Source organism: Clarias gariepinus, unplaced genomic scaffold, assembly GCF_024256425.1.
Source record: "Clarias gariepinus isolate MV-2021 ecotype Netherlands unplaced genomic scaffold, CGAR_prim_01v2 scaffold_30, whole genome shotgun sequence".
In the NCBI taxonomy this organism is placed as follows: Eukaryota; Metazoa; Chordata; class Actinopteri; order Siluriformes; family Clariidae; genus Clarias; species Clarias gariepinus.
In genome coordinates this window covers 1139072-1158141 of record NW_026520997.1, presented here as the reverse complement: position 1 = coordinate 1158141, position 19070 = coordinate 1139072, and the positions used below count along the sequence as shown (strand labels likewise).

At 37.5% G+C, this 19070-nt stretch overlaps 2 long non-coding RNA genes across 2 annotated transcripts; both read left to right on the top strand.

Moving 5' to 3' along the window:
• Window positions 1-4520: 4520 nt before the first annotated feature.
• Window positions 4521-9458, top strand: LOC128516991 (uncharacterized). Its single transcript, XR_008356783.1, has 3 exons — window positions 4521-4770; window positions 5534-5620; window positions 8733-9458. It is a non-coding gene; the product is annotated as an uncharacterized LOC128516991 (long non-coding RNA).
• A 4868-nt stretch (window positions 9459-14326) lies between these two features.
• Window positions 14327-16315, top strand: LOC128516931 (uncharacterized). Its single transcript, XR_008356776.1, has 4 exons — window positions 14327-14489; window positions 14660-14799; window positions 15915-16001; window positions 16161-16315. It is a non-coding gene; the product is annotated as an uncharacterized LOC128516931 (long non-coding RNA).
• Window positions 16316-19070: the final 2755 nt, after the last annotated feature.

Below are 19070 nucleotides of genomic sequence, written 5' to 3'. Positions count from 1 at the left end.
AGACGTGTTTAAGACTTTAGTCACTATGTCGTGAACTGTTCAGGGTTTAAAGATGTTATATATGTACAGAAAGGAAAGGTTTAGTCCGGACATAACGGGTCAGAACTCGCTTTTATAACGATATCGGTACGTTTCCTAAACTGGGCGAACAGAAACCAGTCTCAGAAAAAAAAATGTGTCTGTCTGTCTGTCTGTCTATATGTCTCACTGTCTGTCTGTCTATATGTCTCACTGTCTGTCTAAAGCTCAATGATGCTCAACTGTGAGAATGAGAACTGCTCTAAGAAGCTTTACATCAAAATAAATGTCTGTCTGTCTGTCTGTCTCTCTATATGTCTGACTGTCTGTATGTGTCTTTCTGTCTGTCTTTTTATATGTCTGCATGTGTCTGTCTGTCTTTTTATATGTCTGCATGTGTCTGTCTGTCCGCCTGTATGTCTGTCTGTCTGTCTGTCTGTCTGCCTGTGTGTCTTCCTGTCTGTCTTTTTATATGTCTGCATGTGTCTGTCTGTCTTTTTATATGTCTGCATGTGTCTGTCTGTCCGCCTGTATGTCTGTCTGTCTGTCTGCCTGTGTGTCTTTCTGTCTGTCTTTTTATATGTCTGCATGTGTCTGTCTGTCCGTATGTCTGTCTGTATGCCTGTGTGTCTGTCTGTTCAAATTAATTTTCTTTTATTTATTAAATTCTATTCTAATTCTTGCAATAAACTCTTTTCCCATTAATCTTACTTTAATGTTCAATATGTGGCATTTTTTTAAAGGCCAGTTTCAAGGCAATGTCTTGTCGCTATAATCAAACATTAAAGTGTGACCCTATAGACGTACTGTTCATATAAAGATTTTTTTTTTATGAAATAAATCTGATTTTAGTCAGATTTTAGTACGATATTAGTACGATACGCAGGAATCCAGATTCCAGATACGATAAATTTTTTTGGAATTTTTCACAATTCTAAAGAAAGTTGCGGAGGGCGGAGCCTATCCCAGGAGGCACGAGGCGGGGTTTACCATGGACACACATACACACACTCACACAATGCGGGCAGTTTGCGATCACCAATTAGCTTAATCTGCTTGTCTTTAGACTGTGGGAGGAAACTGGAGTACCCAGAGGAAACCCACCAAGCACGGGGAGAAGATGCAAACTCCATGCACACAGAGACGGAAATCGAACCTGGACCCTGGAAGTGCAATGTGCTAACCACTACACCACCGTGCTACCTGCCTTACATACAAACATATTTAAATTAAAAAGGAAAAAAAAGAAAAAAATTGGAGACAGTATTGTGATACATAACAGAATCGCTTTCCCCCATCTCTACTAAACCGCTATAAAGATAGTTAGCTAGCTAGACAAAAATGGCTGCTTCATGCATGTTACAGCTCGCTAGTTGATTGGGCTTAATTATCTGAATTTTAAATCATAATATTAGGGTGATAAATTAAAATTATACGTTTAAAGAAGATACGTTTTTAGAACACTAGAAAATATTACAAACAAGTAAATAATTAGGTAATCTGAATTTAAGAAGACGTCAGATATCTGATCTCGTACTTCCTGCCCGAGGCTGATCAAAGCTGGGTCACTCAGACTGTCAGTGTGGACTCTCAGGAACAGGGGCTCTACACTGTACCTTTAATTATCACTGGGGTTGAATTATCATCTGCAGACCAGTTGTGTCTGAAATGTGGCTCTAGTGTGGCGTTACAATGATTTAAGTGACATAAATATCCTCATGTGAAATGTTTACAGCTTTCTAGGTAGAAGATTAAAGGGGCAAAAGCATGTGTGTTTGAGGAGTTCACACACGCTATCCCCCCTCCTCACGTCCCCAACCCCATGGCAGTTAAAGGTCTGGTTTAGTCCCCTTTTTCTGCAAGTGCGTTCGTTAAACTGATCAAACTGTAAAGTTAATGAGTAAATCTCCAAAACAACACTATAACACATATTCATAATCATAAGAGTTAATAGGAGGAGTGCTTGGACCCCTGATAAATGTCTTTAGATTAAAGAAAAAAGAGGTCTCGACTCACAGAACAGTCCAGTGAGAGACACAGATCGGACTCCTGATGTCCTCATGCGGCCTCTCGTTTCCGCAGGTTGTTTGGAGTCACACCAGAGTGCCACGGGATCCATGTGCCAATGCAGATGGCACTAAATATAGGCCCGGAGACTATGCGGGAGGTGGTGTGAGTGTGCATGTGTGTGTGTGTGTGTGTGTGTGTGTGTGTGTGAGTGTGTGTGTGTGTGTGTGTGTGTGTGGCTATTTGCATGGACACTGCATACGTAAATCATGTTTTGTTATCCTTGTCTCCACCAAGTCGTCCTTGTCCTGGAGTTCAGTGCTGCCTGCTCTCACGCCGACGCCGAGCATCGACACACTGGAAACTAAAACAGAGATGAAGTGATAGCCTTCTGGAAAGTTTTCCTCCTGATATCTACTCGCTCTGTACAGCAGGGGGTCATGATCATTACGTAGAGTCTCGGTGTGCTCACGCACAAGCGTCAGGAATCAACCTTCTTCATCATGTGAACTCCAGATTACTGAGGATTCATGTATGACATCACTGTGATGTGACACACACACACACACACACACACACACACACACACTCAGCAGGTGGGTATGAGCTGTGTGTGGTGGGATGAAGAGCTCTGTACACTCCTCCAGAGGAACTGAAACTGCTTTAGAGTTCTTTTATTACAGGGTTAATAAACGGAAGCAATGAGAAATATTCTACACAGAAATAATCACTGGGTTCGTTCATCAGATAACGAAAGGAAATAATAAAGAGTATTAATAAATACTCCTGTTAGTCCCTGATCTTTCTCATTAATGTACAAACACACTGCGGTTTTGAACTGAAGCGCTGTACAGGTCACGGCCGGAGCTTGTGTGTTTTCAGAAGGCTGTGTGTATCTTTATAGGACTTTTCTTTTCATTAAATCCCTCAGGCCGTTCTCTGAACCTAAACCCTATAAGACTCTCCTTCACAGAGTTTGCACAGGCTGCTGCTCGGGGCTACGTGACTGTTTCACTAAGAATCCAGCGTCCTGAAGAATTTGCATCAGGCTCCATCTTGTCCTGCTCTCAGTAGGCCTTTGTGTCAGTGTGACCGAGTTCCTGGTGAAATATAAGCCACTGGTTTGAATATTCCTTTTCCTTTCCTGCGTGTTTTACGATCTGTGCCATAAACGCAGCCATATTCAGCTTAATGCTTGACTTCTACACCTGACAAAGTCTGCAGAGTTTTGCAGCACGTTTTGTTTTTCCTCTGGTTAAAAGTGTCACGTTGTGTTTCATCATCAATTTGGTTAAAATTCCCTCCTGGAATCCTGGACGTCCTGGATGATGTACAGGAGGAGCTGAGGTCCTGCTTCATTTTAAGATTTTTATATTTAATCCTTCAGTCACACACTAGATGAGGATGAAGAGTTTCCCTGACAGTTTGATTGTTATACTCATGCAGTACAGTAACAGTAGATCAAAACGTTTCTGATCATGTTGTAATATACGGTATAACACACAAGATCACGCAGGGTTAAACTGGCATTTATTCTTACAATAAGTTTATTTATTTCATTAGAATTTAATTGCAACTAGTGACATATACTGTAGTTTTTCAATTATACAAAACACAATTTAATGTTTTGCCAATGTTTTTGTGAAAATACCTGTGTATTTGAATTCAGCATGTTATAAATATAAGTTATGATTTGAAACACTTTGAAAGAAAAAGGACACAAAGCAGATTAATGAACATTTTCAGAATGAACGGGGATCTCTAGTGGCCAACAGTGATACTACACAAAAAAAGCACGTTACCATGACAACGACAATTACAACCACAAAATCCTTGGAATTTATGGTTGTAGTGGGTGAGCACTAATTTTTTTTAAGTCTCCCTACTGACCACTTTTAGTGTAAGTGCAGTACACCCCTCGTCCACCAGAGGCGCATAGAATCACACAGTGTTGAAACTGGAGAGGAACTGGAAGGTAGAGATTTTCCATAAATGTAAATCTTTTAGGTTTTCTGTCTTTGTGCTCCAAAATGAAAGAAAGTAAAAACAACTATCAGCACATAATGTATCTGGTCTGGTGTTGCTAGAGACCATGATGTACGTTTCATGTTGGTTCATCTTCAACAAAGTCTTGAGCCAATTAATGAGGGTGTGATTAAAACATGAGTTCACTTTATACTTCAGGTCTTCATGCTGATGCTTTTACATTATGGAGTGTTTTTATCATCCGTGTGTGACAGTGAGCTGGAGAGATCTCAGCCTGATTAGTGTGTCGTGTGTAATCTAACCACATACTGTACACATCACACACCAGGCACAAACATGTCCGATCAAAAATAATAGGCACAAACGATATATAATAAAACTGAAATACATTTCAGAGAACAGGACTCGCCCACAGAACCTGCTCTTCTAGTGCTGTGGGATTTGCCTATATTGTGAAGAACTTCCTTATCCGTTTCCACTGTCACAGGTTTCAGACATCTGTAGAAGCTTTTTAAGGCCCTTTGTGTTTTGACCAATTTTTATTTTTCTATTTGTTTTTTTTTTTAACAGGATTAAAAGGATTTTATTTAAATTCTGCAGAAACCAAGGCTGTTTCTTGTTGTTGTGCTTTTTTTTCATGTTTTTGTCATTTTTTCGTGGTTAATTCATTATAAAATTGACTCTGAACATGAATGAGGATTTCGTTTATACAAAAATCCGATCTCAGACACGGCCAGACTGTAACGTCATAATGATCGGGTGAGTTATATTTTAATAATAATAATAATGTTAAATATTGTTAACTAATTGCTTGCTGTTAATGCACCTTTTAATTTACTTTTAGTTAAGGACTGTAGTAAGGTTTTAAGAATTTAAAAATAAATTGATTATATAACAACTAAAAAAAAAATATGACGTTCCCCGGAAGTCGTCACTGGATCGAGGTTCCATATTGGCTGCTAGACTTATTGGGTTTTAAAGCGAAGCTTCTGTTTGGAAGTTTTTTGTTTACAATTTCTTTTTAAAAAAAAAACAACAACAACAACAACAACAATTATGTTGAATGTTCTGCGACCTATTGAAGGTACTGTAAACATGTCCAGATATGGTTTAATAACACTCATTGTTTATTTAGTAAGCGTAAGCGAGATGTGACCATGTGCTTTTCAGACGCAGCTAGCTAATCGTACTATGATAAACTATGTTTATTACAATATTATATTATTTACAGATGTTTTACCTGCAATTTTAGAAAATCCAGGTAACTTTGTCCAATGATTGCTCTGATCGACTGATGTAGGCTGTAGAGTTAAACATTTTACTGTGCCGTTAGCAAGCACTAGCTTTAGCATTAGCCCCCCATTAGCCTCTCTGCTCTGTGTTTTTTTCTCTTATTTTTACTTGTTTTCTCCGTTTAACAGTAAAATTTTCTGTGATTCTGAGGACTGATGAGTCACTGAGTGGCAGAACAATAGCTTTACTCTGAGAACGAGACTAGCGTGGCCTGTATTGTTTGTTTCAGGTTCCTGCTTCACGGCTCTGTGGCTCGCCATCCGCAGATCTGCATCTTGGGCCTGGCACAAGCTCAGAGACGTGTTCGGGGTTCGAGGTTAGTTACATAAAACATAATGTTTATTACAAATAATAAAAATATACTGAAACAAAGTGTTATAAACAGTGTCTATAACCTGTAGGACGTATAACAATGTAATAGACTTGTATCAGACCTTCTTGTGTTTATTATGTGATGTGTGTTAAATAATAGAAACTCAGAGTCAGAAGAGTCAGAAGAAGTTTCCCAAGTTTTTAAGTGGCCCTTGCTTTAGAGATCACGGTCTTCACGGCTCTGGTGCATTTTTCAGAAGTCGAATATCTAAAATGGCGTGAATGGAATGACATGAAGGCACAGATGCAGCTGGGGGGCGCAATCAGTGTCTTCTTGTGCCAGTCCCAAGTCTGGATAAATGCAGAGGGTTGTGTCAGGAAGGGCATCCGACGTAAAAACATTTGCCAAATCAATGATGCGAATCACAAATATAATTCCCATACCGGATCGGTCGCGGCCCGGGTTAACAACGACTGCCACCGGTGCTGTTGACCTACAGGCTGCCGATGGAAATTGGGCAACTGTTGGTTGAAAAAGAAGAGGAGAAAGGCGTGTTGGAAAGCAGAGAGAGAAAAGGAAAGGCAAGAGTTTAGAAGTGATAGTTGGGACTTTGAATGTTGGGACTATGACAGGCAAGAGAAGAGAGTTAGTTGATATGATGCAGGGAAGGAAGGTGGATATACTGTATGTCCAGGAGACCAGGTGGAAAGGTAGCAAGGCTAGAAGCTTAGGATCAGGGTTCAAATTGTTTTACCATGGTGTGGATTGGAAAAGAAATGGAGTAGAAGTTATTCTGAAAGAGGAGTTTTTTTTAGGAATGTTCTAGAGGTGAAGAGAGTATCAGATAGGGTGATGAGTCTGAAGCTGGATATTGAAGGAGTAATGTTAAATGTTGTTAGTGGCTATGCATGAGTTAGAAGAGAAGGAGACATTCTGGGGTGAGTTAGATGAAGTGATGCAGAGCATCCCCAGAGGTGAAAGAGTGGTGATTGGTGCAGACTTCAATGGACATGTTGGGGAAGGGAACAGAGGTGATGAAAATGTGATGGGCAGGTTTGGTCAGGAATGTAGAAGGACAGATGGTGGTGGACTTTGCAAAGAGGATGGAAATGGCAGTAGTAAATACTTTCTAACAGAAGAGGCAGGAACATAGGGTGACATATAAGAGTGGAGGCAGAAGCACTCAGGTAGACTACATCTTGTGTCGACGTTGTAACCTGAAAGAAGTTAGTGACTGCAAAGTGTTGGTAGGGGAGAGACAACACAGAATGGTGGTGTGTAAAATACCCCTAGTGGTGAGGAAGGTGAAGAGGACAAAGGCAGAGCAGAGGACAAAGTGGTGGAAGCTGAGAAAGGAAGAATGTTGTGTAGCCTTCAGGGAGGAGTTGAGACAGGCTATGGGTAAGAAGAAGTGGGACTCTGAGAGGCCTGAAGAGAGTAGACAGGAGTACAGGGAGATGCAGCATAAGGTGAAGGTAGAGGTGGCAAAGGCCAAACAAAGAGCATATGAGGACTTGTATGCTAGGCTTGACAGTAAGGAGGGAGAGGTGGATTTGTACAGGTTGGCAAGGCAGAGAGATAGAGATGGGAAGGATGTGCAGCAGGTTAGAGTGATTAAAGATAGAGATGGAAATGTACTGACAGATGCCAGGAGGGTGATGGGAAGATGGAAGGAGTACTTTAAGGAGTTGATGAATGAGAAAAATGAAGGAGAACAAAGAGTAGAAGAGGTGACTTGTGGAACAGGAAGTAGCAAATATTGGTAGAAGTGAGGTGAGCATTTGTGATCAGCAATATGGTTCCATGCCTAGAAAGAGTACATCAGATGCAGAATTTACTTTGAGGATGCTGGCGGAGAAGTACAGAGAAGGTAATAAAGAGTTGCATTGTGTCTTTGTAGATTTAGAGAAAGCGTATGACAGGGTGCCAAGAGAGGAGCTGTGGTATTGTATGAGAAGGTCTGGAGTGGCAGAGAAGTATGTTAGAGTGGTGCAGGACATGTATAAGAGCTGTAAGACAGTGGTAAGATGTGCTGTAGGTGTGACAGAAGAGTTTAAGGTGGAGGTGGGTCTGCATCAAGGATCGGCTCTAAGCCCCTTTTTGTTTGCTCTGGTGATGGACAGGATGAAAGATGAGGTTAGACAGGAGTCTACATGGACTATGATGTTTGCAGATGCCATTGTGCTTTGTAGCAAAAGCAGGAAACAGGTAAAAATAAATTTGGAGAGCTGGAGGTATGCTCTGGAAAGCAGAGGAATGAAGGTTAGCCGCAGCAAGACGGAATACATGTGTGTAAATGAGAGGGACCCAGGAGGATCGGTGAGGCTACAGGGAGCAGAGGTATAGAAGGTGGAGGACTTTAAGTACTTAGGGTCAACGGTCCAGAGCAAGGGAGAGTGTGGAAAGGAGGTGAAGAGGCGGGTACAGGCAGGTTGGAATGGGTGGAGAAAAGTGTCAGGTGTGTTGTGCGATAAAAGAGTATCAGCAAGAAAGAAAGGAAAGGTGTACAGGACAGTGGTGAGACCAGCGATGCTCTACGGCTTAGAGACAGTGGCGCTGAAGAAAAGACAGGAGGCAGAGTTGGAGGTAGCAGAGCTGAAGATGTTGAGGTTCTTCTTGGGAGTGACAAGGATGGATAGGATTAAGAATGAGTTCATCAGAGGGACAACCCACGTTAGCTGTTTTGGAGATAAAGTCAGAGAGGCCAGATTGAGGTGGTTTGGACATGTTCAGAGGAGAGATGGTGAATATATCGGTAGAAGGATGCTGAGGTTAGAACTGCCAGGCAGGAGGTCTAGAGGAAGACCAAAGAGGAGATTTATGGATGCAGTGAGAGAGGACATGAAGTTAGTTGGTGTGAGAGAAAAGGATGCAGAGGATAGGGTTAGATGGAGGCAGATGATTCGCTGTGGCGACTCCTGAAAGGGAACAGCCCAAAGACAAAGAAGAAGATAATGTTTATCACAAATAATAAAAATATACTGAAACAAAGTGTTATAAACAGTGTCTATAACCTGTAGGATGTATAACAATGTAATAGACTTGTATCAGACGTTCTTGTGTTTATTATGTGATGTGTATTAAATAATAGAAACTCTGACATCTCTGTCCATAGATGATGATGATGTTAAACTGTCAGTGGAGGAAAGTGAACCTGGATGGAGCTCAGTGCGTCCGTTTTACACCAACTACGGTACCTTTGGCGTGTGAGGCACTAATTAGAAGGCAGAAGAGTCAGCAGAAGTTTCCAAGTGTGGTTTCAAGTGTCAGGCAGAAAGAAGAAAGCAGCATCTAACTGCTGAAGAAACATCAGGGCTGAGAAAGCACACAACTAAAAACCCTTTGCTTTAGAGATCACGGTCTTCACAGCTCTGGTGCATTTTTCAGAAGATAAATATTTGAGATGGAGTGAATGGAATGACATGAAGGCACAGATGCAGCTGTCTATTTAGGTATTTGAACAAGGATTTTGGTTTGTTTCTGTTTAGGATAAATGTTAAAAAGGCCCATCTTAAATGTTTAGCCATGCCCAGCCATTAACTGATCAGTAGCAATATCATATACATTGTAGTAAGTAGAGAAATAATAAACCGTCTCTCATATGGTTTTTAAATGACTTTAAACAATACTTCATGCTACTTAAGAAACTGAAATCAAGCAAATCAGTAAGGATCTGTGATGACGTTTCTCATTTTTTACTGTTTTGATTCATGCCTCCAGTGCCGTGCTCTCTCTGTTATTGTGCACTTAATTTTTATTACTGTGAATCCTTTTAGCCCCCTTTCGTTCCTTTCTTTATTTTGTCATGGTATTCTCAGAATTGAATGTTGATTTGTTTTATCCTCTGCGAGATTTTGTACTGTATTGTATTTTGTTTGTTACTTAATAAAAATAAAAAAAAAAACTAAACAAAACAAAACTTGTAATTCAAATAAGTCAGCTCAAGTATTGGTTGTGAGCTCAAATAATTATATTTCTAGGGTCGAGCTAGCCCAAGTTTTCATCTACTCGAAAAGGTAAGTTGTCTCCCATTGTTGCTCACTGGTGTAGTTGGTTAAAGTGATAGTTTTTCTAAAAGAATAAATTGGCCCAACAGTACAGCAACAATTTAAACACAAACATTACTTTAAAAAACTTTCAAAATTCTTCCAAAACTAGTCATTGTTAAAACAGTGATCTGCATAAAACAGGTGAATACACATTCTATTTTGTTTAAATGTCAATAAAATACCTGGAAATCACCAGATGTTTATGTATCTTATTGATTCCTTTACATTTTAACATCATAACAACACTGTAAAATCCAATTAGTAAACCTCACTTGCATGCAAACCGATTGCCTTAAAAAAAAACAAGTAAAGTTAAATGGGAATAGTTTGTAGTATTAATAAACGGCTATCTAGTATTGTATACTTACAAGAGAGTTCCAGTTCCAGTTTGCAATTTCACAAGGAATCCACTTACACAGGGATGATCCACATACGTTTACACTGGGGTATAAAATTATTTAAAATATTCACTTTAGGTTTTACAATTTTTTACATTTTTAAAATACAAATAAAATACAAATCATTCGATTGTAAAATAAATCAATTTAGAATTCCAAATAAAATACATTTTCTGGACCAAAGAAAAAAAAGACCCTGACCTGACTGTAACATTTTTAACCAACAGATTTAACACTTCAATCAATCAATATCCACTGTCATGAACAATTGAAATTTAACACAAAAACATTTTCTTACACATTTTTACTTAACAGGTAACTTAAAACACTGAAAAAAAAGATACTTTGGATCACCTTTTAAAAATTGCTTTAATTTGTTACAAGCAATTTTTTTACTTTGTCTCAAATCAAATGCTATAATATTATTTAAGGTTTAATTTTGATATTAAATATATTATATATTATTTCTCCAATTAAAAGACAGAAAACAAAAATAAAATAAATAAAACAATGCATTTTAATAACGTAAGCTTAAGAACTCTATTTGCTAACCATGTGAAAATCTGACAATTGTTTGACAAATAAAGTGACCAAAATTTTATATTTTAATGTCAATATAAAATACGTTCCCTAAATATTTTCTACAGGGCCACAAAAGTGTGTTTGAGCTCACCAGGATCACCAGGATAGCTCAAGTTTAGCGCATAGATGAGGCCAAACAACATGGAACGTTCACGTGCGACTGATTTCAGGTGGTGGCTAAAGACAGTCCTCTTCCTACTGTACCCGAGGACAAACAGGGCCATCGTGCACCTCTCAAGTTCTGCCTGAGTTTTATCTTTCTGAACAACCTAATAAAAGAAAGGACATTTGTTAGACAAGTTGCTCTATTTGCCAAAACAGTGTCTGATGTATGAATGTAAAAATCACTTAATGCTCCCTATGAGTGCAAAAAAACACCTAGGATTATGGTGCATCAAGTTAAATGTAATTATGTCTATAAATAGGCTAAAACAACTAACATACATATACACACACAGAGATTAAATATTACATTATATTGCCAAAAGTATTGGCTCGCCTGCCTTCACATGCATACAGTATGAACCTGAGTAACATCCACTTCTTAATCCATAGGGTTTAATATGATGTTGGCCTTTTGCAGCTGTAACAGCTTCAGCTCTTCAGTGAAGTCTTTCCACAAGGTTTAGGAGCATGTATGTGACTAATGTTAATACATACTATGATTTAAAATATAATAATGGCTGCAATATAAAGGAGCAGAGGTAGTTGTCTGGTTTTTGGATGTTGGTGTACTGATGGGAAGCTCACAGGTTTAAACCTCAGCACCACCAAGCTGCACCTGGACCTTAGGGCAAGGCTTATTTATCAATTCAGTAACATTTTTTAGCTTTAAGGTTGAAATGCCTCATGAACAAACGCTTCCCAGTGCTTAATCAGTTGGTCCACATCTTCCACTAAACACACCATAAGACATTTCAGGAGATACTCTCTTCATACACTCACCTCCAGGCTCTGGTCATGTAAAAACAAACATAGTATTGTTGGTTATGTTAGGCTTGTGAAGCGTGATGAAATAAACATGGGAGACATTGGAACCTGTATTCAGACAGCATTCACTAACCTGTGAACAAGTTAAACTAAAATGTTTTATTCTGCTAGTTATGTTTTAGTAAAAAAAAAGACTGAACAAAAAAAAACAAAAATTGGACTGGCTCAAGTTCTCAGCAAATCTTAAGTACAGTGTGTATAGAAAGAATCCCCCCCCCACCCCACACACACACACCTTTAAAATAACTGCATTCTGTTGCTTTGTAAGTGCTCACTACTGATAATACAATAAACCAATAAACATAATTCAGTTTCACAGGATAATTGAAATTATTTTCTGATATTATCAGATAATTTAACTACTAATTTTCAGTGCTCCGTCATTTCGAGAGAGTTTATTTTAGGATATTTAGATTACGCTGACATTTAATAAATTCACAGCAATTCTATTGTATCATTTCCATTTTAAAATTTATCCACATAATGTTTTTATTTGTGCATTTTAGGACTTAATTTCTGCAGTATGGGTAAAATAATGCCCTTTTAGAAAAGCTAACAGACCTGTAAACACAAAAGTGAATAAAGATTTCATGTTTACTTTTAAACTTCATGACACAGTAATGTCTAACCTCAGCCTGTTGGTCTGTGTAAACACTAGCTGAAACTGGGACAGTGCTCCGCCCATTAATCCAATCTAATACTACCAAGCAAACTGGAAGTTTGTTTAATAATTATATATATAAATAATTAAATTAATTAAAATAATTTAATTTATGTGGTTAATTTAATCGGTCGACTTGTGGACTTTTGTACTTTTACTTGTAGTAACATTAAATCAACGTTTCAAATTGCTGCCAGTGTTTAGAGATTATATACTGATAACGTTAAAAACGTGTGATAAAGTGTTACCAGTATGTCAGGAACATGTGCTAATGCCCCGTTTTATACGAAGGAATATAGTTTTAGTGATATTACATTACTTATACGCTAGCAAGTCCAGAAGGTTTTAGACATAACTATTAGTACACTACAAACATCACTCACCCCAAACTGGCTTGTTCTGTGTTTAGGTCACTTTACTATTAATTTTTACGGTACTTAAATATAATTAAATTCATGTTATTCAGCACAGCCGACTTAGCGTAGAAACTCCGGTGTTGAAAATAACTGCGTTAGTACGCTAATGCTACTGTAGGTAATATAGGTGTTTTTAGCTAGTAAACACAGACGCAAAATGCAACCTACAAAGTAGTTGTTCCTGACATAAATCATAAATTTGCTCATGGAAGAGATACATTTAACATAGATATTACATGAGTTTGCTTTCTTACATGGTTTAAAAGAGTTTTCTTTGAAGAACTATGGCCGCCAGCTTGAACGTAATTCAGTCTGTGATAATACTACGTCATGAGGTCACGTGACACGACGAAGTTTTGGTTTGAAGTAAAAATGTCCTTTGAGTGAACGGATTACATTTAAGTTTAAACAGGGGCTGCGATGTTTGCTTTTAAGCAACGTAAAAACATCAGTTTCGTATAGAAAATCAAAAATTTCCATCAGATCAATGTAGAATCATACTTTGTATCAACGACACAGCAGTTTCACTGTTTTCAGTGAACCGTAATGAAGCTTCAGATGTTAAAAACTTCCTGCTGCTTCTTTCAACATCTGAAAATAGGCACCAATTCACCCGTTCACGAGCTGAGCACGCACAAATTCTATTACGCATGCTCTGACAAGTCTTACTTCTTCTTCCCCTTTTTTTCTACTTCTTCATTACTCTTGGGCGCACTGCTGCCTCTCACTGGTACAGTAACGTCATTGCTTCCTTTGTTGCTACTTACGTGTTGCAAGTAAACATCACTAAAACTATTAAGTAAATTGTTTTACTCACCGTGCAATTAAGTGTAACTCAACAAAACCTTATAAGAAGTATAGTTTTAATTTCAGTAAAGTTTACTATTTACATGCAAGTCAGCAAAGCTATTAGAATTTACAGTGAGTTTTTTCAAACTAGCAAAGTTTTGACTTTTGAAAATGTTTTTCCCAATCGGTCAGACACGAAAAAGTCCAGAGCAACAAGAGTTTGTTTCCAATAGAAGTGTGTGGCTTCGGGTGGCTTGATAGGTGTACGTCCAGTCCTTTTGGAATTCAGTGTTCAGAGCACAGACCTGACCAAACATCACTCCTGAAGCTTCTGCATTGTCACCCAGGCCATCCAGGACTAAAGTCCCCTCCAACACCACAGCAACTTCATCAGCTGGTCCTCCAGTAGCTCCAAAAGACCAACCGTCACCCCTCTGACCCCAATCCTCCACAGCACTGCTCTGGTCTTATTTAATAAAATCATGTGATTGCATCTCAGTGAAGGTAGTTTGCTATCTTGACTTGGTTTTATTTAGTTTATTCAGTCTGTGTCTCCAATGTTTCCAAGAACACAGTGTTACCTGCTGTCTCAACAAATACCACTGTAAGAAGTATTACAGTGTTAATTAATTTAACACTTATCCAGTTGGAGTTTTTACAGTGTAGGGTGTGAATACAGATTTCTGTGTAACTGTCATGCTTCTTTCATTTCGCTTGAACTTTCCATTCTGAACAAGCATGACCAGTTGTACCTGATTTCTGAAAGTAAGTTAAAAGATCCTGAAAGCTTTCGTTCTCACAGTCGTATATTCGTAATCGTACAGTGAGGATGTAAATAGTCAGATTTTTGGAAGAGTTTTTCGCCTATACTGTTTCACTTTACTTCTTTCTTTTTTTGGTCTGGTGTGAGGAGACACTGGAGAATTCGAAGAGCTTGTTTTTGTGACGCTTCTTTGCGGAGGACAGTCTTTTACTTTCCAATTTAAGGTCTCATATTATATATGTTTTATGAGAGTTAGGGAATTTTGTTTAAATACCTGGGAAATGGGTCTTGTGTGGTGGGCTGCGGTACGCTGGGTGTTCTAGTGACTTTCCACCCTGCCCATTATTAAACACCTGTGATTTGCGTTGTGTTGTTTTTTTGTGGGATTCGACAGGAATGGATGTAAGAGTTATGACTCTAAACATAAGTGCAGAACACGGAAATTATACAGATATCGAGATGAATTCTGTATATTGGATACCTTTTAAAATCTCAGCCGCTTCCTGAACACGACATGACTACACGTTCTCACAGGTAAATTCATCAATTTTATTCAGCTTTTAGTTAGCTTATAGTTGTTTATAAGACTTTTAAAATTCAAATTCAAATTTTATTTGTCACATACACAGTCATACACAGTACGATATGCAGTGAAATGCCTAATAGACTGCCAGTGACCTTAAAAAGAGAATTAAAGCTTATAATAAGAAATAAATATGAATAAAAGAAATAAAAGAAATACGATAGAAAATTAAATTTAACTAGGATAAAAACAAAGATTAAAATAGAAATATACTGTACATAAAAATAAAAATAGAAATATACTGTACATGAACATTAAAAAAAAAAAAATTATTTGGTGAAAGAAAGATGGTGTGCAAACGTGCATTAAAAGTGACTTATTAAGGTGTCTTTGTGCAATAGTCCAGAATGTAAACATAAACATGTAAGTGTGTGTAGCGTTACATGTTACATGTGCTTGTAGCGCAACAACGTAACATCCGGACTGGGTGGAGTCAGTGAAGTGAAGTCTCCGGTGAGGTCCGCGATTCATATTCGAGGTCGATAACATTTCACTGCTGGTTCTTATTTTCAATTTTAATAATATGGCGGGACGAGATCCTGAGGATGACCACAGTAAGGGTGAAGAATTCTTTTTGTTTATGCTTGGCGTACTTTAGCTCATGTCGGTAGCGTAATCGTTCCACGTGTTCGACCTGATGACGTGGCCTTAAACGAGGACATTCTCATTAGCACAATATGCAAAATCCAAACAATTTAAATAGTTTGAAAACTTTAATAATTAAATAATTTAAAAAGATTTGTGCAATTTCTGTGAATTGTAATTTTGGATATTTTACTGGAAAAAAAATTCTTTCGTTTTTTGCCATTAGCCTGTAGAATAACTCGATGTTTATATTATTGTATTTGGAATTGAATAGTGAGTGTTGTAGTTCAGTGTGTTGGTTCTATTTATTATGATGGAGTCTGATGTGTTACTGTGTGTCACTGAGATTGATCTACACACGCTGATCATATTAATAAGCGTTTCTTCTACTTCTTCTTCTTTCATTTTAAATGGATTGATTTTTCTACATGAATTATAAACAGAAATCCTCCTTAGGAATAAATAATCTTCCTTGTTTTAGGTGGTTGCTGTCCAGATGTGTACCCTGTGATTCAGATGGTCGTCTTTTGGCCCTGGAGGAAGGTTTTAAATTTATTCAACCTTCCAGGTTCGTTATCCCAAAACATTTTATTTATTTTAAATAAGAATATAAAGTAACACAGCTGGATTTATACTCCACCTTCTGGATAATAATCATAAAAAGAATAATAATTGATGCTGTTTGATAAGTACTGTAACTTGAAACTGTTATCTTCTCTGTTTATAGATGATGATGTGAGACAGTCAGTGGAGGAGACTGAATCTGTACATCTCCAGAGTTCAGTGCGTCCGTTCTACTCTGATCACGATACCTACGACCCGTAAGACCCTGGTGAAAAGGGTCAGTATATAGAGATGACAAGTAACTACACCATTACTGTGCTTAAACATAATTTAAATGTATTGTACTTTGCCTGAGCATTTTCCATACGTGATACTTTTTACTTCTACTCATTACTTTTTCTTATGATAATCCTGTACTTTTACTCACTTGATGTTAGATACAGACTTTTCATCTGAAGATCACGCCAAAGTGAACTGATTTTCTAATCTGAACATCCATGATTACACTCTCACTCACACTATATCATAACCGAGCTACACCCCATGTGGACAGGACAGGGACAAAACAATTCCACAAATCTTACTTTACAGGTCATTATGACAAGCACAGTTTGGTTAGTTACTAAAGTGTGTGAATGTACGTATTTCTACTTTTTAATAATACAAGATCCAGAACTTTATCTCACATGCTTAAATTAGTGATGTCAATAAATCTCATTAATAACAGTCATAGTTTTTAACTACCTTTTTAAAATACTCAGATTGACTTGTACTATAAACAGGCAGTGTTGGAATAAAGAAATGCAGGACAAACTGGTTAGAGGAAACAGATTATGCAGTTTTAAAATATCTCAAACATGAGCATTTTAACAAATGTGAAGTTAAAAGCTCTCGAATGGGACCAGCCCTGCATGCAGTGGGTTGGTTTTATCCAAACTTCCATCTAGAAGCTTTCAATAATGAAACTTGCTGTTTAATACACCTAGTGATGTTTCCTCAGTCATCTGCGTTAAACATGCTGTTATCACCCACAGCTGAGTAACCACACTGTAATCATGGGAGGTCATTGGGGTCAAACTTGGTCATATTATTTTGTGTTTAAAAAAAAGGTTAAAGCGCTAAAATGTCTAGATTAATTACATGCATTAACACATTGATATCGACAGCCCTAATTTAAATACATGTCAGAGGTGGCAGAAGTACTGTACACAAACTCAATACTAAAAACTTGATGTAAAAGTACAAGCCTAAAAATGTATTCCACTACAATCAAAAGTATCACTTCACTTTTTTTTTACTTAAGTAGAAGTACTAAGTCCATCCTCTAAAATGTACTTTAAGCAGAAAAGTACAAAGAAACAGATTTTTCTGGATCTATCTGATTGAGTCACTGTTAAACAATTAGGTATTTTAAACACAACTGAAGTTGATGCTGTTGATATCATTAATGTGTTTTTACTATACATTTTTGGGCAAATAACCTTATAGCTAGAATGTAGAGTTTTATGGATAAAGAAAAGATTCCTTACAAAAGTAGAAATAAGATGTTCATTAACTTTGTGTTGTTTGTCATAATGTTCGGCAACACATCTAGAAATAAATAAAATCAACCCAGAGAACTTTGCTTTGTTTTGTTCCCAAAGGCAGATGATAAACTTATTACTGAGAGATTATTAAGTTACCGAAGCTAATGTAAAAGATGTCTGAACATCATGCCATGACTTGATAATAGTGACAATATTTAACATTAATTATATGTTGGTGAGCAGCATTGCTAGTGTCTATAATTATTTTAGTTGTTATACTAGCTAGTTGCTACCCTGTATAATACTAATAGTCTTCGCAAATGCACTAAAACACTAAAACATGCATACTGCATACAATAAGGTTAAAGGCCTCACCAAACATTATAACCTTGTTATATAAAACAATGTTTTTATTGGAGTTAGACACAAAGCAAACAAATAAGCCTTCACATTTCATTTGCTCAGTATGGTAACTGGTTAGCGAGATAAAAATATTATTTTTATTGACAAGTACGCCTCTTCGAAACGCTTGAAAAGGGAGCCATAAGAAGGCGGGATCTGTTGCCCAGATAACTGTCAATCACTGTGGTGCGCTAATCAATCCATGCTTTCATACTGCCCGTCCAGTCATTTCTGTAAACTAGGACTGGACAATTAGTTTTTATTCCTGTCCTTAACAGGTTATGGTATAAGTGAGCACATGAACCCTCATGTTTATATTAGACAATCAACACACTTTTGAGTGATCGTCATCTGAAAAGTAATGAGTCTCTATTTAAATTGTAGCGAGTAAAAGTAAAGGTTTTTTCTGCAGTAAAAAAATATATATACTACACTAGAGGCTAAAAGATATAGATAAATAGCAAGACCATTTAGTGCTTTATAGCTTAATAGTGCATTAGAAATCTATGTAAACTGCTTAGTAAACTGCATAAATGTTACAACCATAGTACGCCCAATGCATGATGAGTGTTACACACATGTATACACTAATGCTGAAAAATCTGTGGCATGTAAACATGTACAACCTGTGTCTTGCAGGGATGGAAGAAGGAACTTTCTATCACTGGGTCACTCTTATTTAGCCTCCTCTTATTTAGAAGGATGTTTTATTACATTTTATTGATTTTTTTCCAATAAATTGTATGCCTAAAATCTTTTGTCAGTGTTCTCAGTTCTTGATCTGTTTTAAATCTATTGCAAATCTTCCTTTGAGCTCATGTGGCCCGGATCCTCCTGAGGTAAGCATAATCTCTAATAACTGAGTAAATTGTTTACAATAAATTTTGGTTTTGGGCAAAAAACAAAACAGCTCTGACCAGATGTCATGGATGACTGCAGAGGTGCGTGTGCTGCTGAGGACAAAAGCAGCAAGGACTTTACCAAACGGCTGTCAAATAGAATGAGAACTGTATGAAAACTTGTAATGAATTGTAAGTGAAATCTGTGGAGTGGTTAAAAAATCTTTTTTAAATGACTTCAACTGTATGTTTGAATGCTGTTCATAGACCTTAGATCAGCATTCAACACAAGAACTTTTTCATGTT